Genomic DNA, 23,696 nt, shown 5'->3' with positions numbered 1-23,696 from the left:
TTTTTCCTTCGAGTGTCAAATTTAAAGAAAATAAATTTCAAGAAACCCATACCTTCTGCTTACTTGCATCTCAGCTCCTTCCTTTGAAATCTTCAAGGTCAAAACTTCAGATGAGTGAGTGTTTGCCTGCAGACATTGAGGAAAAAGGTCAACAGATGAAAGTTTTATGTAACCAAGATCAAACTCATTTCAGCCTTTCTGACCATAACTGTTTAGATTTTCCATTTATCTTAAATGGAAGCAGCATAAATAGATTTATAAATATTAACTAATAAATCCTCAGTCACTCTCAATAGAATTTGTATTCAAAATAACGTTGCTATAACAAAAAAATAATGTATTACACTTATTAGATGCTTTCAATGCTTTTTAGCCTCTGATCATATTTATACACCTCATAAGATGATCTAAATCTCAGTTTCTATTATATAAATGACTCCAAAGAAATAAGATGCACTCTTTCTCTACCAAGATATACATATTAATGAAAATCCATAGAAAGAAAACCCAAGCATTTTAAAGGGCAGAAAGGACACATACCAAATATAAGAGCTTGGTTGGTTCTAGCATCTAAAAAGAAAGCCCTTGTGCACAAATGGATAAAGTAGGCAGAGGGCTACGTCATTATAATCTCATACCACTGCCCACAAATTTGACCCCAAATATGCTTCCATTTAATACGTCCACTACTCTTAATCAGACTTTATGTATCCCTCACCTTCTCAGTTTCCTCCTTACAAGTCTTAAAACAACTGGATATTGCCCAGGGCTGCGCCAGGTCCTGACCTATAGACAGCCATGGTGTATATCAGAATAGGGTTCTCCATCCCTTGGCCTGCTGTGTTCCTACTCACCCTCTGTTAGGGATGAATCTTTTATCATAACAAGCATCAAAACTATGAGAATTGATTAAAAGTAGCAATTGGAGAGTTTGTCTTATAAATGTGCTTCTCTAAAGAGTCTAAAGACCTAAGAAAATACCAAGGAGGGGCTGTAAAATTCTATTGTCACCATCCCTGGGTGAAAACTACTGGGACTTACCCATTGGAGGTACCTGGAGGATGGAAGCAGTTTCTGCAAGACAAAGGAAGGACAAAACTAGGAGAATAAAAAAAAAAAATTAAATTAAAAAAAAAAAAAAAGATTTCCAGGTATCTTTCTAAGGCTAACTCAGTTTGGTCTGAAATGAAACAGAAGAAATATTTTGTGCCATGCTCTGGCCTCAAAATGTGCTGTTGACCATGATTGTCAACACTGGCTTGTTAAGTAACTGCATACCCTTCCAGGTGTTCTGGACCTTAAGAACCGAATTATAGGTAGATGCTTTCTGCTCAGATGGAATCTCCTGTAAAGCACTCCTGCATGTGCTGAGGATGAGATCCATACTCTATGGAAGCGTCCAGGCCCTAGAAAGCTCTGTCCTATCTAATCAGGACCTGAATTACCCCAGTGATCCTGGCAATTCTTAATGACCCCATTATCCTAGCCAATACTGTCCATATCCCTCTTCCACCCCGTCCTTTGCTTCTTCCCCATGCACAAATGTACCATTATGTTCACTTCTAGGTGACACAAACTGGGCTTCCTTGGAATTGCCCCTTATTTACACTCTTTATAATCCCTACAACCCTGTAGGTCAGAATTAGAAAATTTATGGGAACGTTTACTGCTGTAGAAGAGCAGAAAAGTGAGTTGTTCTACCTCAAGGAGTCATATTAAGTTAACCAACAGTTATTGTAAGACCCCAACAATAGGATTTCTTTCTACACCCTCATCTCTTTTCCTGCTCCATCCCAAAAGAATGACTTCAGTTTTGCAATACTTCAAAATGAGATACTCTTCAAGAAATAAGTAAAATGTAAATGATAAACTGCTTAAATCTCTACATAACCATTTAGGAATTCCAGTGGGAAGGAAGGAAGGAGGGGAGGGAGGGAAATCTAAGGAAGAAATTTATTTGAGTGGTATGTGGGAGATCATCCTATGTGGGTAGCCTTTGAAACCCAGAATTCACCACTAAGAATAATTCTAGACCATGTCCTTGGTTTAGAATGTCTTAAAACACAACAGAAGATGCCCAAGTCTGTCCAATATTGAAAAAAATTAAGTGACAGATTGTGCTAACAGCCAAACATTCTTTCTTTAATTTAGACTCTTTCCAGTAAGTTAGCAGTAACACTAGAAAAAGTCAATGTGACTGTGGCTTGACTCTAGACTTGATCAATACTATGTCATGTAGCAAAATAAAAAAATTGAGCATTATAGAGCAATATATCTTTTGTTTAGCACAACTTCAATAATGGCACTGGTGAAATTGTCATCTCTAATGGAAGGTCTGCAAGCTTCTATATGAGTTGATAATAATCAGAGCTGTGGGCTTGCAGGTGCATGTACACATACATAGGACTAAAATTGGACTGCCACAATAGAAAATGAAATTAGAAAAAAGTAGAATTTGTCTATAACCCATATTCCTTGTAAAATACCAGCTTCTAAGATCTGGGGACCCCAACAACTAGGGCCTGCATTCCCAGATCTAGGGATCCAATATGCCCTCTAGATATACACAAGCAAACTGGCAATGAATAGACTTGAGTCCTAGTACCAGCCCTATACACTCTACTGTTTTCAAAAAAGAAAACTAAACCATCGTAGGTATCTAAAGCAGGGAAATTGGTTAGACAGCTGTTGAATGAGTACACGGAACAAAAAGGAGAAGGTAAGACACCACAAGGTTATAGCCCCGTGGGCTAGAGGAGTAAAAGGGAAAATGGAATTACACAGAGTCGATGGTCACTGTTACCCAGATCTCACAATCACTGTTACTCAGAGCCTGTAATCTCTGTTACCATAATTTATGTTCAAGATTCTGGAGACTGCAAGCCTGCAATAGACTCTGGAGTTCCAAAATAGTTATATGAGACAGATCCTGCTGCCAGTGCAATTGCTGTTTAGGTAGGGAGACAGATTCTTAGTGCTTGGTAATCCATCATCTTCCCAGAATCCTCCTTCTCCTTTTATTGTGGTAAAACATACTTAAGATAAAATTTATCATCTTAACCATTTTTAAGTGTACAGTTCAGCAGTATTAAACACATGCATAATGTTGTACAACCATCATGACTATCCATCTCCAGAATATTTTCAACTTGCAAAACTGAAACTCTGTCCTCATTCCACAATAACTCCCAATTTCCCTTTCCCCTAGTCCCTGGCAACCACCATTCTACTTTCTTTCTCTATCAATTTACTACTCTAGGTACCTTATATAGGTGAAATCATACAGTATTTGTCCTTTTGTGGCTGGCTTATTTAACTCACCATAATGTCCTCGAGGTTCATCCTATTATAGCATGTGTCAGAATTTTCCTCCTTCATAAGGCTGAATAGTATTCTGTAATGGTTCATTTCATTTGTCAACTTTTTTGGACCACAGGATGTCCAGATATTTGGTCAAACATTATTTGGGTATGTCTGTGAGGCTGTTTCTGAATGAAATTAACATTCAATTAATAGACTAAGTAAAGCAGATTCCCCTAGTTATGTATTTTAATAATAAATTATCTATCTTCCTTTGGTTCTGTTCTGGAGATCCCTAATTAATACATATTTCATTGTATGCATATCTCACTTTTGTAGTATCTTTTATTTTGAGTAATACAGGAGCTTTACTATATGACCTAAATCATTAAAATAGTCTACTTTGGCTATTGGCTTTAAGAAGATACACATATATAACCCTGAAGAACTATTTCTTATAGAGTGTAAGTATGCTTAATGCAGAAAGCACAATGCTATTTAATATATGTGAACATTAGTTTTCCTTGGGATTTTCTGTATAGAGAGACCAATTCCACAGTCATTAAGGTATTGGTTTGGTATTATTGACTCTTCAATATGTCATATCATAAGGCCTGTTGTCTTCAATATGTCATATCATAAGGCCTGTTGTCTTCAATACTGGTTAGAACCTAAATAGAAACTCTTGGTGAGAGGGTGAGTGACTCTAAGGCCTCCACTTGAAAATATATCTGGATATTCCTTTTATAATCCTGACCATACTCCCCACCGAAGCCTCCCTCCAGTTTTTGTATCAGCTGTCTAGAAGCCACTGTGAATCTAGCCAAGGAACCTCCTCACCCTCTCCCAATGAAATCATTACTTCAGACTAGAAGCTGCTGGCTTAAAAGAGACAAAGTTTCTTTTTGAGCTTTCATTTAGTTTAATGAATGTAAGCATCTAAACACCAAGATGAATGGCACCATAGAGAGAGCAACCTTTAAAGTAGTTTTCAAGAATTCAAAAGGTATAGATTGTAAATTCAGCAATAAAGAGATTGTCCTATTATTTTCTGTGATCTCAAAAACATTGTAAAAAGAGAACGTTCAAGGTGTTTGTGAATTAGTGGTACTAGAATACTAATACTGTCTTGAGGTTTTCTTTTGCTCCATCACAGTACTGTTGGTTGAACTGAGTGATGCTATTACAGCAATTACTCAGTAATGAAAATGAAGCTTTGTGACATCTGAAGAAAATGCATATTCCTTGTAGGCTGTTGCGCACCTGGTTCTTCTGTGTGGCCCTTCATAATCATGATCTCTTCATGTGTTGTATGGCTAAGCCGGTGGGCTATGATTGAAACTTACACCATGAAGAATTTTCTTTCTCCACCTACCCCAGCTGGTGGTTGAACCATTTCTCACCTATGCGAAAAATGAACACACAACTCATTACACAAAACTCAGCACCTGCTACCTACATATTTTTTGGCTCCTCATGTTTTCTTCTATCTTGTATATTTTGTCAGATGGAAAAAAAGTCTATCACAAGAGGAAAACAGCCATATATCAGTTTCATCATTTTGCTGATGCCTTAGCTATATTTTCCAGTATGATTTTTCCTCCTTCTCCAGATTTCTTTAGGTTCTCTGGTGTTGTGGGAAGAACACTGGTTGAAAACTCAAGAAGCCTGGATTCTCACCATCCCCTGCTAGCATGAGCCATAACATTAGGCATGTCTAACTTCTCTACGCTTCTGTTCCCTAAATCAGGGGATTGAACATAATTATCTCCATGTCCCTACTAGTTCCAAAATTCAAATGACTTATCATTTTTCCTGCCAAAACCAGGGGTGGTGGAAGAGTGAGAGTATCTGTGTGAATTGCTCCCAGCTGCCACGACGACACGGTAGGCTTGGAACCCAGAGTGCCTTCTATCTTGAAAAGAAGGCAATTTGTTCCCAGAAGGGCTTCTGACACATTAACAGAAGAGGTTAGTTAACCACTGCTCACTGCTCACCCCCAGCCATGACATTTTTCCTTTAAGTAAGCAGAATTATTCACGCATAACCTACATATCAGCTGCTCCCAAAAGCAACCACTTTTTCACTATGTGCAAACCACAAGTAGGACTCAGCACAGCACAGGTTCTTCTAAAAGAGAAAATCACTCCACAAAGCATGACTGAACAACACAGAATTTACTGAAGGAAGATTGACCACAGAGCAAACACATACCCATTAAATAGCTCTGTTGTTCCCAAAGGCCCTGGTTGGCTGTTCACACAACTTTGGGTGCTCCCTCCTTTTAACACTCTCTTCCCCCAACAAAGTTATGATTTCTTTCCTTTGCTTTCATTGCTATTCAGGAAACTTAAGCAATAATCTGAGCTAGCTCACACCTACCTATCTCCTACAGACCTATCAAATTCCCTTTTAAATAAAAGCGACCCTACTGATAAGGAATTCTACAAGCCACCAAGAAGATATTCTCCTCCTGAGTACTACACATATCACTTCGATGTCTCTGATCAAACCCAAATTATTTCCAAGTAAGAAAGAGTATAAGAGAAAGGTTGTATTAATAAGACCTCTTAGGTGGGCTGTTGAGGATAAGACTTCATACATAGTGTAACTATATCCACTGTTTATATTCTCTTTCAGATTAGAAGAAATACAACTCCACTGTGGCTAAGATCAACAACATAAGAAACAACAAGTGCTGGCAAGGATGTAGTGAAAAGGGAACCCTCTTGCACTGTTGGTAGGAATGCAAACTGGTACAGCCACTCTAAAGAAACAGTATGGAGTTTCCTCAAAAAGTTAAAGATAGAACTACCCTATGATCCAACAATTGCACTACTAGGTATTTACCCTCAAAATACAAAAACTCCAACTCAAAAGATACATGCATCCCTATGTTTATAGCAGCATTACTTACAATAGCCAAGATATGGAAGCAGCCCAAGTGTCCATAGATTGATGAATGGACAAAGAAGTGGCATATATGTGAAATTTAAGAAACAAAACAAATGAACATGGTGTGTGTGGGGGGTGTGAAGAGAGAGACAAACCAAGAAATGGACACTTAACTACGAAGAACACACTGATGGTTACGAGAGGAGAGGAAGGTGGGGAGATGGATGAAATACGTGATGGAGATTAAGGAGTACACCTGTGATGAGCATAGGGCGATGTATGGAGTTGCTGAATCACTATACTGTACACCGGAGACTAATACAACACAACATATTATCTAACTAGAATTAAAATACAAATTTAAAAATCAAAACAAAAACTCCATTGTACAGGCTTTAAAATGAAGCTTTCTACATCCCACCACAAGAAAATAGCTTTACTATTTTTCATCTAATCTTGAACAAAAATTGATCTCTTCTTAAGGCTTATTTAATAATAGAGAATATTGAGCATTTTTGTTATCAAGTATCTGACAATCCATTATTTTATATCTTTTGTAACATCACAATAATCATTTCACAACAGTATTATAAAGCTAGAGCTGTTTGGTATTCATGCTTTTCTAACAAGGTTTCCAGATTTACTCTGCCAAGGAAATAATGTGACAACATTTGCTCTCAACTTCAACACAAGCAGAAAATTAATTTAAAGGACAATTGTTTGACCATCACTCCATGATAAACTATTGATAATCATGTTTGTAAAGTAATTAATGCATAATAACAGTGTGTTTCTAAAACTATTGTACACACTGTGATTTTTTAAAATACCATGAATTAAGTTGTGAAGTAAGCCTGCAAAGATGTGGAAATTATACTCTTCAGTTAGTAAAATATATTAGGGATAAAACAATTCTGTTTTTTCAGTCAACTATTAAATAAAAAAGTCTTTCTCTAAAGCTTTTCTAAAGGGAAGAAAATGCACAAGTTGTTTAAACTTAGCACTACAGATACAACTTGTCAAAATTTAATACTTATTAATCTGTATATCTAATATTTTTAAAAACACGTAGAAATAAGCACTGTCTCGTAGCAGAGTATGGTGATTAAGTCCCTGGGCTATAGAGCCAGACTGTTTGAATTAATAAATCTTGGCTTCCATCCCAGCCAGCATGTGACTTCAATTTTCTGACTCAACTGCTCATCTGAGAAATGGAGGTCTCAACACAGGTTGTTGTGAAGATTAAATGGATTAATACATGGAAAGAGCTTAGAACATTGCCCAGAACATTGTAAATGCTCAATACAACTTAACTATTATTATTTCACAAGTCATGATATTAACACACAGTTAACACACAGTGCTGATCTGTGGGCCCTCTTGTTATTACACAAACCAGCTGTTGTTTCATTGCCTACCTCACTAATCACATCTGTCACTCTCCAGATCATGTTTCTACTATTTACATGGCTTTTTAATTTTTTTTAATTTTTTATTGGTGTTCAATTTGCCAACATATAGAATAACCCCAGTGCTCATCCTGTCAAGTGCTCCCCTCAGTGCCTGTCACCCAGTCACCCCCACCCCCGCCCACCTCCCCTTCCACCTCCCCTAGTTTGTTTCCCAGAGTTAGGAGTCTCTCATGTTCTGTCTCCCTTTCTGATATTTCCCACTCATTTTTTTATCCTTTCCCCTTTATTCCCTTTCACTATTTTTTATATTCCCCAAATGAATGAGACCATATAATGTTTGCCCTTCTCCAATTGACTTATTTCACAGCATAATACCCTCCAGTTCCATCCACATCGAAGCAAATGGTGGGTATTTGTCATTTCTAATATTCTGAGTAATATTCCATTGTATACATGAAACACATCTTCTTTATCCATTCATCTTTCGATGGACACCGAGGCTCCTTCCACAGTTTGGCTATTGTAGACATTGCTGCTATAAACATCGGGGTGCAGGTGTCCCGGCGTTTCACTGCATCTATATCTTTGGGGTAAATCCCCAGCAGTGCAATTGCTGGGTCATAGGGCAGATCTATTTTTAAGTCTTTGAGGAATCTCCACACAGTTTTCCAGAGTGGCTGCACCAGTTCACATTCCCACCAACAATGCAGGAGGGTTCCTCTTTCTCCGCATCCTCTCCAACATTTGTGGTTTCCTCCCTTATTAATTTTCCCCATTCTCACAGGTGTGAGGTGGTATCTCATTGTGGTTTTGATTTGTATCTCCCTGATGGCAAGTGATGCGGAGCATTTTCTCATGTGCTTGTTGGCCATAACATGGCTTTTTTAATGTTCAAATTTTTTATCCATTCAGAACTTAATTTTTGATGAGGTGTAAGGCAGAGATCCGCCCTTCTTCTTTTTTCCATATGACTACCCAGTTTTCCCAAAACCATTTATTTAATGAATAACCCATCTTTCCTACATTTTTCTTGTCTATTCACTCTCCCATAACCTTAGACCAGAGATCTTCAAACCAGGTTTCAGGTATATGAAAGGTATATGAAGACTTTCTAAAGAGCATACGAGCATTTAAATGTGCAATTCAATAAGATATTTCACCACAGAACTTGGTAAAAAGAGGACTTAAACCACTATTTTTAGATTTACAGTCTAATGCTTTCATCAGCCATTTTACCTATGTTCATAAACCACTATTTTCCACTAATCATAAAGACATTGGTGCCCTTTATCTTTTATTCAGTGCATGGGCCAGTATAGTGGGTACAGCCCTTAGTCTATTCATTTGAGTCAAACTAGGTCAACCCAGCGCCCTGGTAGGGATGACCAAATCTATAATGTAATCGTTGCTGCTCATGTGTTCATAACAATCTTCCTTATAGTAAAGCCAATTATAATTGGAGGCTTTGGAAACCAACTAGTACCTTTAATAATTGGTGCACCAGATACAGCGTTCCCCCAAATGAATAATATAAGCTTCCCCCATCTTTTCTCCTACTGCTTGCTTTCAGAGGTCTCTCTTTCTTATTAGACTTTATTTTTTAGATGAGTTTTAGGTATATAACAAAATTGAGTAGAAAGTACAGAGTTCCCATATAACCTCTGTCCCTACATACACACAGCCTCCCCAATAATCAACCTCTTCCCTCAGAATGCTACATTTGTTATGGTCGATGAACCTATGTTGACCTACATCATAATACCCCTAAATCCATAGTTTACACCAGAGTTCACTCTTAGTGGTGAATATTCTATGGGTTTTGACAAATGTATAATGACATATATCCACCATTATAGTATCCTACAGAGTAGTTTCATTTCTCCCTTCCCACTAATCCCTGGCAATATATGATCTTTTTACTGGCTCCACAGTTTTTTGCCTTTTTCAGAACACAGTTTTGCCTATTTCAGTTTTGCTGAAATAATACAGTAAATAGCCTTTTCGAATTGGGTTCTTTCACTTGGTAATATGTCAAGGGTCTCTCTTTTTCCTACTCCTCTTTCCAAATTTCCTCCCATTTTAACAAGACTAATCTCCTACCTATTCCCAATCTTAAAATTACACATTTCCAAATTCAGAAATAATTTTAAAATATTTTCTTTAATCAAGGCATCATAATACATTCTCCCCCATCCATCTCACTTAGGAAGTTCCATAGACACTTCTTAAACAAAACAAAAGAAAACAAAGACACTTCCTTTCCAGGTGACAAGAAACAAAAACCTTTTGCTGACTAGCTCCAGTGGCTCTCTCTCCTTACCCCAGCGGGCAACCCAGCAATGAGCCAGCTAAAAAATACAGTGATAAGGCTTCTAGCTGATGCCAGCCTAGGCTCCAACTTCTTCACTTTTCTATGAAAGTCATCCTTACGTCTAGGAGGCTCCTATTGTTACATAGTCAAATAAATGCTCCCTGCCCCCTCACAATGTCTTGGGTGAGGTTCTGGGTCTAAATACTTCTCATTGCTGGGTGAGATCTTGAGAGATCCTCTATGCTCTCCTGCTGGCTCTTAGATATGAGACTTCCCAATAAATTTGCTCTATGCCTCCTCTGTGTATTGTTTGGGATATTTGTGCCAACTAATAGTCACATAATAATTGTTTATCAAAATTCATAATTTATGCTAATCAAATGTTACTTGTGTTTATAATAAGCCAATACAAAACAAATTGTTTTACATATATGGTAATAGGATATACAGTTGATGTGAAGAAGTATGATAACATAACCAATAAAAGACTTTCAACATAAAAGCCCATTAGGATAAAAATCTATAGAGAAGTGAAATAGAAAGGAAGTTGAAAAAAAAAAAACTACTTGAAATTACTGCCTGTTAGAGAGGAACTTGTTTATTAATGTTTTAAGTGGATGATAATGGGTTCAAATAACTGGATTTTCCATTTTCATTGAAGAGTGATACAATAACTTTAAAGTATGCCATAAACAACATCCTTGGTGCTATTTAAATTTATAATAAAAATGTTAAATGTCAATTTAAATAGTCTAGCAGAAATATAGCTTTTTCAAAAAGCTTTTAGGGGGATTGTGATAAAAAAAATCCTTAAAAAGATCCTATTTATTTTCTTACATCCTAACCACCTTCTCCTCCCACCTCAAACTTGTTTGGAGTTGTTCAGGTACTTATAGGTGTGTGTGTGTGTGTGTGTGTGTGTGTGTGTGTGTTTAGGGGTGCAAAGTGCCAAGGTTATGTAATATGAGCCCATTATAGATGGGCTGCACTTCGAAGAATATAGTCCTTGGCTTTATCTTCTTTCCTTTTTATTTATTTTTTCTTAATCAACAACTTTTGTGAAGGCTTGGAACCTTAACTGCTTAAAGTGTTTTCTGTGGATCAGCAGTGTTGGCATCACCTGGAAGCTTGTTAGAAATTAAGACACTCAGGCCTGAGTCCAGGCTTTTGAAGCAGAAGCAGCGGTTTAACAATTTCTCCGGGTGATTCCTATGCACATTACAGTTTCAGAAGCACTCAATTGGTGGCACCTAGTTATTTCGTTATCTCATGCCACACCCAGTGAGGTCCCAGTTCCACACTACCTTAATTTATTTACTGACGACCATCATCCTTACTCATACTAATGACATATATTTATAGATCGATTAACAGGGTGCTTTCACATACATAATCTAATTTGATCCCAACTACAGTCTTCAATTTAGAACAAAGTGATTTCTGCAAAGTGCACAAATTCAATTCCACCAATGTGAAGAGACATGGGTAGAGATTCCTGAATCATTTTCAAAAATGAGCATACTCTAAGTCCGAAAAGTCATTTGGAGTCATTTTCAAATTTAATAACATCAACACTGGTCATTCAAACATATTTTGTTGTTATATTTCAGAAGATTTTAGAAAAAAACATAAAGTAGTAATTTAGGGGTGGGTTGTTTTATTGTTATATCATAAAAATCTAGATCTGGAAAGTATGTTAATAAAACTATGTTGAGGGATGCCTGGGTGCCTCCATCAGTTGAGCGTCAGACTCTTGGTTTCCACTGAGGTCATGGACTTGTGGTTGTGGGATTGAGCCCCGTGTCAGGCTCTGTGCTCAGTGTGGAGTCGGCTTCACATTCTCTCTCCCTCTCACCGACTCTCACTCTCTCATATAAATAAATAAAATCTTAAAAAAATAAAATATAAATAAAACTATATTGAAGGAAGTCAAACAACTTGTTCTAGATAGATTCACAATCAAAAGTACATAGAAAATCATTTCATAAAACACAAAAGGTTTTTAAAGGTCTAATTGTACATGCATTGTCTCAGGCACTGAGTAAAGAAATAAAAACACTTGGTATTAACTCTATCACTGTATTGTTCACAGTTCACCCTTTATGCATTAGATAGAATACCAAATAATAAAAGACACATTCCCATCTTTAAGTAATTTTTATTTTCTGCTTAAGAAGAGACTAAACTGAGAGATCAAAGAAATAGATGACAAGTACAGGGCAGAATATGGAAAAGAACTATATATATTAATATTGTATGTATCAAAGTGATGTGGACAAGCAGAATGAGGTGGGATTAGTAAAATAAAACTGATATAAACATTTATTTCAAGGCTTTGTAGTTGGTTTCTTTTGGGCCCACTGCTTGTTATTGGGCTGACAAAAAGTTAAAAAAAAAAAAAAAAGGGACTGCAGTGGGTAGGTAGAACAAAAAGGCAAAAGGATCAAGCAGTACCCATTATCAAGGAGTACTGGGAAAAAGGCAATGAGGAAGATGCCAGCAGAGATATGACACTTAGTGGCAGTTCTACACGGAGGGTCTGTAAGAAGAGAACTAAAGATAAGGAGTCAATATACTAAATAATAATATTTCATTTCTCCTGCTGGAAGATTGCTCATTTATATTTAGACATATTATTTTCAAGGGGTCATATATGGTAAATTGGTCTACTTAATCTACTTTGGCAAGCCTGGTGGATCCCTGGAGTTCTAGGGATCTAGAAACTAACATGTTTCTCTGAAACTCAAGGAGCCCTCTTCTGGATCAGAAGTCATACAAGAGCCTCAAAATTCTAATGGGCTGCTTTTTTGTGCCAAGACTGTGCTGTCATAGAGATGCCAGGAGCCCTGTGCTAGTTTCTTAACATCCTGTGTGGCGTCAGAGTGAATCCATGAACAAAGCCCACTTTGGCTTCATTAGAAGTGTATCACTGAGTGTCAAGTACACAGTTTCTGGCAGTACATGGCAACCTTACCTCATCTGTAATTCACTTAATACAGATTACGACAAGACACACAGAGTAGCCACTAGCATGTCACATCTCTGAGGGCAGTTTCTGCACACTTATTTCCTACCCCTCCTTGGAAATGGGCTTGTGTTGTTCCCTTTGCCTCTTTGTTCTACCAACCCACCCACAGCCATTCTCTCTTGGCAGCTGGAAAGGAGCTGGCACTCCTGATGTAACTACCAACCACTTTCTGCTTTGCCAAATTGGGTTCTGATACCATGTTCTTCTGCCAAGGGCCCTGCCTCGCTCCAGCTGTTCCCTTATTTCTTCTCCAGCAGTATGACACCCACAATGAGGGGTAGAGGAGAAAGCATCCGCCACCATCCCTGTTTCTATCCCTGGGCTCCACTGGAAGCTCTTAAATACCCAACCCAACCATGTGCTTCTGAGCATAGGGTTTTTACAGCATTTGGGCTAATCAAATAAGCACAGTTAATTTTGTGCTTTGGGACAGAAGAAAGCTTATTAACTGATGTCACAAGTCTTGAGCCAAAATAGACATCACAGCCTGCAGGGAGAGGCCACAGGGTGACAAGGCTGCTTTCTAAGAGTTCAGGTAGACATGAGCCAGAAGTTGCTAGACAGACCTTGTATCTCTCCCTGATTTTTGTCTATGGCACATACAGCATCTCCACAAAATTAAGGGGGAAAAATAAAATCTCACCACTCTAAGTACATTTACTGGTTTAAGTTTTATATAACTCTTTCCAGTGCTTATTGCCATGGATTAATTTTTACACAACATTAATCAACTGGCTTATATAAAGCTGAAAGTGTTGCCACTTAAAAGCACTCCATCAACATATACCCTGATCACCTTCTCTGTGAAAAGCAGAGTTTCAAACAGCCTGTTCAAAATCTGATTACCAAAATATTGACTAATCTCTTGCAGAAAAATAGAATGCACTGGGAAGCTTGTGAAATGCAATTTGGATGGCTAAATATGTTGTGGGTTTTTTGGGATCCTGTAAAGATTTCCAATTCTGAACAAATTTCTTTATGCATCTTAAATTAATGGCCTGGTGCTATGAAACATTATACTTTGCCTCACCTCAACTGACTTTGGTATCCTTCATAATATTGTAGATGATGAAAACACCATCTGTCCTTCTCTTTTTTTTTTAAGATTTTTATTTATTTATTCATGAGAGACACACAGAGAGGCAGAGACATATGGAGAGGGAGAAGCAGCCTCCATGTAGGGAGCCCCACGTAGGACCAGATCCTGAGTCTCTGGGATCATGCCCTGGGCCGAAGGCAGGCACGAACCCACTGAGCCACCCAGGCATCCCCCATCTGTCCTTCTCAAGAAGGCTTTGAAACTATTTTGAATAAAGGAGGGTAGTCTCATTGAAATTTTACATTATTTATATAATGTTGAAAAAGGTTCTGAAAAATAATTTTATATAACAGTTTTTCATAAAAAGGATGAATGGCTATTTAAAATAAAATGACATTTTCTAATTTAAAGACTTTTAAAACTTGTTTTGGAGAACCTGAAGCCTCAAACTTGAAGTCTGTCATAATCATGTTAGTGGTACTTTGATGCAAAATATGATTAGTAACATATTTTGTTACACATAGTGAAGACTCACAGCTCCCCTACCAAAGAAGCGAAAGCACCAAATTAACAAATGTCTTACCTCTGGCTAGTTACCTCATTATCTAGGCATCAAAATCCTCATCTATTTAGGATTGTTGGGAAAAGCACATGTATGGAAATTGCTTTGAAAGGTGCCTGGAACACAGAAAGAATGCAAATGTGACTGTGAAGATTACTCTTGCTCAGTAGTACAATATAGGCCTGTGGTGCCAGACAAATACATTTCCATTTTCATCTTGGTCTTGATTTTCTCTCATTTATTCAATATTTACTAAGTATCTGCCATGTTCAGGCCTAGGTGCAGGGGATAGAAAACTGAATGAAACAGATTCTCCTCATGGAGCTTAATAGAGAGACCGAGCAAACAGACCACTTTAAATGCATCCCATAAATGCTCTAAAAGCACAGAGTGGGCACTCCACCCAGTCTGGCATTTCAGGAAAGACTTCTTGCTGAAACATAAAGAATGGTTAGGAGTTGGCCAGAGAGAAAATGTGGAAGAAAGTACTTCAAGCAAAGAGAATCCCAATGCAAATGCTTGGAGGTGAGAGAGAAATTGGTGCCTTTGAGTAATTGAAAATAATTCAATAAAGTTGTAGATAGAAAGAAAAGTGTGTATAAGTGGGACTGGAAAAATAAACAGAGACTAAATTAGAAAAGGTATTGTAAACCATGGTGTAGAGTTTGGAATTTACTTTAAAGTAATGTGAAGTCATAGAAGGGTTGTATGTAAAACAGCATGATTGGATTTGTGTTTTAGAAGCATCATATGTGATGTGGAAAATGAAGAGGAAGAAGGAAAGGTTGGAGACTGGGAGGCTAAGTTGGTGGCCAATACAATAACTTAGAGAAAAGACAATAGTGACTTGAATTATGGTCATGACAACGGGGTCAGGAGAGAACCCATTGATAGGTATCAACGGATTAGGTGTTTGATAGGTAGCCTCCACTGGACTTGGTAAGTTATGAGAAAAGGTGGATATGGTAAGAATGGAGTCAAGAATGACACCCTAAGGGGTGCCTGGGTGGCTCAGTTGGTTAAGTGTCTGCCTTTGGTTCAGGTTGTGATCCCATTATCCTGGGATTGAGCCCCATGTTAGGTTCCCTGCTCAGTGAGGAGTCTGCTTTTCCCTTTCCCTCTGCCTGCCATTTTCCCTGCTTGTGTTCTCTCTTTCCCTCTCTCCCTCTCTCCTTCTCTCTCTCAAATAAATAAAATCTTAAAAAAAAAAAAAAGGAATGACACTCTTACATACTGGCTACTGGAGTGCTACCATTCACTAGAGAGAATATAAGGAAAAAAAGTTTGGGAAGAGTGATAATGAGTTCAGCTGTGAACACAATGAATTTGAAATGTCCACAGAACATCTAAAGAAATCTAGAATCCAGAAGAGGTCTGGATTGAGTTCTGAAATCCCACAATACCTTTGGGAGTAATCAGCACACAACCGATAATTGAAATCAGGGAAGTGAAAACCAGGGAGAATGTAAACAAGGGAGAAATTTTCTGAGACAGAATTCAATGAAACACTGACACTTCAGATGTGAACTGAGGTAGAAAAATTCCCCAAAGAGAACTAAAAAGGAATAGTCACATAAGGTAGAAAAATCAGGAGAATTAGAAGTCATGAAAGTCAAAAGGGAAAAAAAAAGTATTTCAAGAAGGCCACTAAAATCATAGGACAAAAGCATCTCAAGAAGACAAATGATATCAAATGATGCAGAAAAATCAAGCAAGAGATTCAATTTTCATTGGTTTTAACAATAAGGAGTTGTAAGTCTATCTAAATCCACAAACACACACAGAGACACACTCACGTGAACTTTAAATTCTCAGCTAATATAGGAGTGTTCCTCTGAGATCCACCAAGGGTCTGCTCTGTCTTGTTTTCCTTCTCTTACCACCTCCATCCTTTGTAGTTATACTACAAAGCTCCTCAGCTCTCAGCAGACCAAACTAAAGGAGGATAGAGGACAGGGGGTGGAGCACAACCTCTGGTCCTGTGGCCAAGGCCAAACTCATGTCAATGGTGCCCTGATTCCAACTGTTGTACCAAAACTTCTCCATGGAAGCAACTTATTACCATTTTAAGTGTAGACTGATAAATAAAATACAATTTGACAAACTGAAGTTTTGTAGTTTAATTCTCATCTCCCAACAATGCCAGTGACCTTTAGAAAATTTAAGAAGGGAGACCATGTACTATACATTTCAATATTTCAAAATGTTTATACTAGCTTTTGCTTTTAGAGAGTACCATCTACACAGAAAACAAAAATATGCATAGCTTTATTTCTTTGCTATATTTAAGTAACCAGAAATCATTTAAGAAAGAAATGCACTTGGAAAGGTTTGCTGCAAAGAAAATGACCTATTTTCAAGGTACAACTATAATTCAGAAATTCAAATGTATAAAATATCTAATTGGTCAAGGGGTTCTATGCACAAAAATTTTACATTTTTATTTCTTCTTTACTCCTTTAAAACATATGGTTTAGTTAAAAGAAATAGGATTTATTTAGATAGCAGAAGAATGTCAGATTATATGACTCATATCCTACCTAAATTTTCCTGTTGGAAAATTTCCTCTAACAGATGAGTAATCTAATTTTATGCTGGATCAGCCCCACAAACTGATACAGTTATGGGTTTGAAATAGAAGTGATTTGCTAGTTGTATGATTCAAATGCTTTTCTAGTATAATGCAATCATCCCGTTACTTTAGCAAAAAATTGAAAACTACGTAGAAAATTTCTAATGGTCTTCATTACTAATGAAGTATGCCAGTAATATAAACTAGATTTTCATCCTAAAGAGAACTAGAAGTTCCCCAAGTTCCAAAAATGCAAAGAAGGCAAATATGTAAATGATGAGCTTGACACTGATTGCAAGTAAAATTCTAAAATAGATTCTCAAACAGATGGTCTGTGGGCATTTAGAAACATAAGAGGTGACCAGCATGCGCTCGGTACAAACAAATTTTGCCAGGTAATCCAATAGGGTTATTAGACTATAATGGATTTGCAAGTTGATGTAATATATACAAGATTATCTAAAAACATGAAAAATAATGGAAATTATTCAGCCATTATAAAGTATGCAGATAGTCTATTAACTATGATATAATTTACTATGACTTTGTATAGCCAATCATCAACAAATAGTTATTGAGCATTTACTTAGTGTCTTGCACTGTGCTGAGTGCTTACACACAACCTCTTTTAATATAGTTCTACCTATGAGGTAGAATAGTTCTCCACTATTATGGAGGCAGTAGAGTATGAGGCTTTTAAGCACACACACTTGGAGCCCCAGAATCTATTCAAATCCTGACTCTGTCACTTAAATGGCTGTGACCTTGAGAAAGTCACTTGATCTCTGCCTCAATTTGCTCACTCATTTGTAGAACGAAGATGGTAATAGTAACCACTTTGTAAAGAAAGAGCTAATCTATGTAAACTTCTTAGAAAAGTATCTGGCATGTAATAGATGCTGTAAGAGTATCAGCTATAACAACTCTGGTTTAGAGAGGTAGGATGATAGGTCCAAGACACCAATGTTTCCCAAGCCAGGATCTAAACCCAAGGCTTCCTGATGCCCAAACCACTATAAAAATTACATTTTAGAAAATGTGTGACTTTCTTAGATGATTTCAAAGAATCTTTGACACTTGCTTCTTTAGACCTTTGTTTTAACAATGGATTTTATACCTAATGTGTCTGAAAAGCTAGTTCCTGGTTCCTGTGCTAAAACTTTCCAGGAGGCCAGGAAAGCTACTTAGGAATTTGGGTTTGCAAATTTGAAGGCTAGAGCCCTCATCTTATAAGAGGCAGATCGTTATATCTCCAGAGAGTGCTATGTGTTGACCTTATTTAATAAAGAATAAATATTGTAACAGAGGAAACTTATTAAGAACAGTAGCTAATGTTTATTATTACTAAATATGGGCTGAAGCCTGTTCTAAGTACTTTTTGCACATTATTTAACCCTCATGACCACTTTATGAGGGTGTAATTATTAGCCTCTTTTTTTTTCAGAGAAGTTTACAACTTGCCCAAGGTCACCCAGCTAATAAGTTAGAATTGGACTTTAAACCAGGAGGTTAGCTCTACAGCCCAGGCTTTTTAAATTACCTCTCATAAAACTATGTCCAGCTGTATATAGTACATGCCATAGAACCTCGAAGAAGTCATTTATTTGTTTCCAGCAACCTTCCTCCACAGCCTATTTGGTCATCTGGAATACGAAAGTCCACCACATTCATTCCCCACATTTCCAGCTTTCCTCAAATGCCTGCTCATCAGAGAGGCCCCTTCCTGATTATGTCATCCGCATAGTAACCTTCTGGCCACTCTCTCACCCAAACCTGGTTTTACTGTTCTTTGTATCACTTGTCATTGCCAGGCATTATTATTTGCTTGTTTGTTGATTATTTTACTGTGCCCCTGTCTCTATAACATAAGCTCCAAGGGAATATTGTCTATTATTTTGTTTACTACATATTCTAGTGCTTAGAATAGAGCCTGGCACATGGTTCACTCACAAAAAAAATATTTATATAAATGACTGAATTCTTTCAAATTCCTATTTGCTACACAATCTAATTTTATCAGTAATATTAGAAATAAAATTTAAAGTGCCACTTTAAATTTTATCTAATAAAATTGTAATAGATATCTGTAATCTCCGTAATAGTTCATCTCTGTTAGAGATGTAATAGATATCTATGTTAATTTCAGCCTTCTTTTCCAATCCAAATACTGGTATTTCTCTTTATAGATATGTACTCATAACAGAGATTCCAATATGAATTTGCCTTTTCAGATAACATTACTGGATCAGGTAAAAAAAAATCCATTGCTGAAAGGATTTTTGCTTGTCAATGACTTTCAACAGACTTTTTTTTTTTAAGTAAGAGCAAAGTTGGTAAAGGCTTTTCCATCTGCACATTAGAAGTAATTTCCCATATATTTTATATTGCCAGAGATAAAAATGATAGTTCTAGTCTAGTAGGACTTAATTAACTATAGCAAGATTCTTGAGATACAAACCATGCTTTCCTTCCAGTTGACCTCTTAAAGATCATCAAAAAATTTCCTGGTCACTAAGGAAAGCATACTTTAGTGACACAGAATCAGCATTTATGTGTTACAAATTTCTTCACAAAATATTTTAGCAACATTTTGATAAAGTTGCAAAAAATGTTAAATATAGATTTTCTTTGCACTATCAAGAAGATGAGAATAGGTGAGTGGAAATATGAAATCCAGAAGTAATGCTTACCTAAGAGTTTGTGCTAGAAATTGCATTAGCTGTCTATTGCTACTTAGCAGCTTAAACAATAAACGTCTATTATCTCATAGTTTCTGAGTCAGGAATCCGGGCACAGATCAGCTGGGCCTGCTTAAGGCCACTATCAAGCAGGGCTGGGGTGTGTTACCTGAAAGCTCAAGTTGGGAAGGATCTTTTTCCAAGCTCACTTAGGTGATCATTGGCAGTATTCAGTTCCATGGGAGTTGTGGATTGTGGACCTCAGTATCTACATGGCTGTTGGTTGGAGGACATCCTTACTTGCCATGTGGCCCCCCTAACATAGAAATATAAATACGCTTCATCGCAGCCAACAAGGGAGAGAAACTTGTAGGAATATGGAAGTTACATTCTCTTATAATCACAGATGTGTCATCCCCTCAATGTTGAGGGCGTCTATTGGTTTGAGGCAAGTTACTCAAAGGGAGAAGATTATGCAGGTCTTGAAACAGGAGGTGGGGATCACTGGGGGCCATCTTTGAGGCTGCCTACCACTGAAGTACTACCTCAAAATAATACTTTCTTGCTTGTTTTTTTTTTTTTTTTTAAGATTTTATTTATTTGAGAGAAAGAGAGCACCAGCAAGGTGAGGGGCAAAGGAAGAGGGAGAAGCAGACTCCCTGCTGTGTTGGGGGTCTGATGTGGGGCTTGATCCCATGGACCCTGAGATCATGAGACCATGACCTGAGCCCAAGTGGGACATGTAGGATGTTTGATGGACTGAGCCACCCAGGCGCCCCTACTTTATTGCTTGTTAGAGAAATGTGCCCACATGAAACCACCTTCTTGCCTCAGCTATCCACTATCACCTTTTGAGAGTCACTGTCATCTGGTATTCTCCCATTTCTGCTGACACTGCTGCTTGGAAACAATCTGAGCTTTCCTTCTTAGGCAACTTCAGGAAGAGGTACACAAAGTGAAAACAAGAAGTAGAAGCATTTCTTCTTAAATCATTAATGTGGATAAAGAGTTGATCCATGATATAGGTGCAGCATCCTGGGCTTTAGGGCTAACGGTCATACAAATGACATATTCTGTAAGAGTCACTCAATCACCAACACCACTTTTGCACGTAGAAGTTCTCCTATTGCTTATTAATAAAAGCTAAATTACAATCTTACTCCTTCTGTATGCAAGCTTTGGGATTACAGTTGGTTCTCATCATGTCTCTCTGCATTAATGAGCCCACTTCATGGTTGTACTTCTAATTGCATGTCAAGTCTAAGCATAAGAAATGGAGTTTGGGTAATATAATAGCAGCTTTCTTATCTATGTATGGTGAACCTTTGAACAATGCAGAGGTTAAGGGTGCTGACCCCCCACAGTGTCAAAAATCTGTATATAACTTCTGACTCCCCCAAAACTTAACTACTAGGAGCTTACTGATGACCAGAGGCTTACTAATAACATAATCAATTAAATATATTTTGTATGTTACATATACTGTAGCCTTACAACAAAATAAGTGAGAGAAAACATTAAGGAAACACATTTACAGTACTGTATTGTATTTATCAGAAAAAAATCACATATAAGTGGACCCATACAGTTCAAACCCATGTTATTCAAGGGTCAACTGTAGATGTAAGTAGAACTGAAAGGGGAAAGTTAAGATCCTCACAGAGAAAGAAAATAAATTGATTTGGTATTAAGATGAAGATCACATACTTGGAATAGAAATGGATTCTCATTTATAAGCAGCAGCACAGGGTAGTGGATAACCTGCAAATGAGTTCTGGTTTCATGACTTACTTTTGACCCTAGGCAAATCCTTAATCTCTCGGTGCCTTAGGTTTCCCCAACTGCAAAACAGAGATGATAATTTGATCTACCTCGTAGGGTAGTTATTAGGATTAATATTTATAAATGCTTAAATCAAGGCCTGGAACATAGAATTATATGCATGTTTGATAAATAAAAGAATTTAAGTTTTTGGTGTTCCTCATGTGACTTCCAATGCTGGTCTAGCACACAGTCATCTTGGAAATGGTCATTTCTGCCCACATGAAAAGAAAAAAAGCTGAACTAAAAAATTGACAACTTTTATTAGATCTGTCATAAACCAAAACACTGTCACAAAATCTGGAGAGGCAGACAGACTGATACAGAGAACTACAACTTACCAGAACAGAAACTCACATACAGAAACCTCAACAGGAACCTCTATGGTAGAACACCTGAGCAGTAATGAATGGACTAATTGCTGGAGTTCAATGCAGACAAGTCTGATAGTTAAAAACTCTCCATTGGGGGGTCACTCATGGGATGACTCCCACTCTTTCGTGAGTTTTACCTCCAGAAGCCCTACCAGGCTCTCACAGTGAATATTGGGGGGAAAAGTCTTCTCATGCTTCTGGCAAGGGGAGGGGAACAGTTAGCCATTCTGACATAGGGCCAGAACACTCTGTTCTTCTTAATAAGGCTTGTCCTCAAGAGAAACTATGTCACCAGAGCCCAAGAGACTGGGGTTTTACCACAGTCCACCTAACTTGGGGGAAAAGAAAGACCCAACTCCATTCCCCATTAGTTTTCCTGTCTTACCTAAGGAGGATGGGGTGGGGAACTGAGAATCACTTGTAAAGGTCACAGCCTAGGGGCCCAGGCTCACTAAAAGACTAAGACCAAATCATAGGACTACAGAATGCTTCCCCCTTCCCACACCTTACCAACACTAGGTGGTTATATATTCCAGTTACTTTTATCCAGTACATGATGTCTGGTTTTCAACAATAAGTTACAAGGCATACTAATAGACAAAAATATATAGTTTGAAGATGACAGAGCAAACCTCAGAAACTGTCTCAGATATGGCAAGGAATGTGGAATGATAGGACCAGGAATTTTAAAATAACTATAATTAATATGCTAAGGGCTCTAATGGAAAAAGGTAGACAACACTTAAGAACACAAGAGACCATCTAAATGACCATGGGCTTGGGGATGATGATTTTTTAGATATAATGCCAAAGATAGTATTAAAAAAAAAAAACGCTGGCAAGTTGGATTCAATTAAAATTAAAAACTTCTGTAATGTAAAAGACACCGTCAAGAGAATGAGAAGGCAAGCCACGGACTGGGAGAAAATATTGCAAAACATATATGTATCATCCAAAATATACAAAGAACTCTTTAAAAAAGTGTTTTTGTTTTTTTTTTTTTATAAAGCACTCTTAAAACTCAAGAATAAGAAAATATAAAACTCAATTTGAAAATAAGCAAAAGATCTGGACACCTCACCAAAGATTTGTAAATGACAAATAAGCAAATGTATTTGCTCAACATATATTAATATCATATGCCAGTAAGGAATCACAAATTAAAATAACAAGATACCACCATAGACCTATTAGAATGGTCAAGATCCAAAACACTGACAACAGCAAATGGTGGTGCAGATGTAACGCAATAAGATCTTCACTGTTGGTTGGAATGCAAAATGGTACAGCCACTCTGGAATACAGTCTGACAGGTTTCTTTACAATGCTGAACATATTCTTACCATATGATCCAGCAATTGTGCACTTTGGTATTTATCCAAATGAGTTGAAAACTGATGTCCACACAAAAACCTGTATCTGAATGTTTATAGCAGCTTTATTCCTAATTGTCAAAAACTTGGAAGCAACCAAGATGTCCTTTAATAGGTGAATGGATAGAGAAATTATGGCACACCCATAGAATGGAGTATTATTCAGTAATAAAAAAGAAAGCCACAAGAAGACATGCAAGAAACTTAATGCATATTGTTAAGTCAAAGAAGCCAATCATTGTAAGGAAGCACAACTTTGCTGGCACAAATCACACTGTCTAGCACATATTAGGAGCTCTGTAATCCCTTTTCTGCCTCCACTTTCCTCCAG

At 37.4% G+C, this 23,696-nt stretch overlaps 1 protein-coding gene across 3 annotated transcripts in view; it reads right to left on the bottom strand.

Annotated features, from left to right (window-relative positions):
- SMIM43 (small integral membrane protein 43) overlaps nucleotides 1–23,696 on the bottom strand; it is a 37,904-nt gene that overhangs the window by 10,037 nt on the left and 4,171 nt on the right. For all 3 annotated transcript variants that reach the window (XM_049097396.1, XM_049097394.1, XM_049097395.1), the window contains exons 2-5: nucleotides 4,564–4,703; nucleotides 3,322–3,488; nucleotides 1,042–1,098; nucleotides 53–126 (exon numbers count right to left, since the gene is read on the bottom strand). The gene's annotated coding sequence lies outside the window, so the exon portion shown is untranslated. The remainder of the gene's footprint in view (nucleotides 1–52; nucleotides 127–1,041; nucleotides 1,099–3,321; nucleotides 3,489–4,563; nucleotides 4,704–23,696) is intronic.

Source organism: Canis lupus, chromosome 19 (genome assembly GCF_003254725.2).
Source record: "Canis lupus dingo isolate Sandy chromosome 19, ASM325472v2, whole genome shotgun sequence".
NCBI lineage: Eukaryota > Metazoa > Chordata > Mammalia > Carnivora > Canidae > Canis > Canis lupus.
This window is presented reverse-complemented; position numbering and strand designations above follow the sequence as displayed.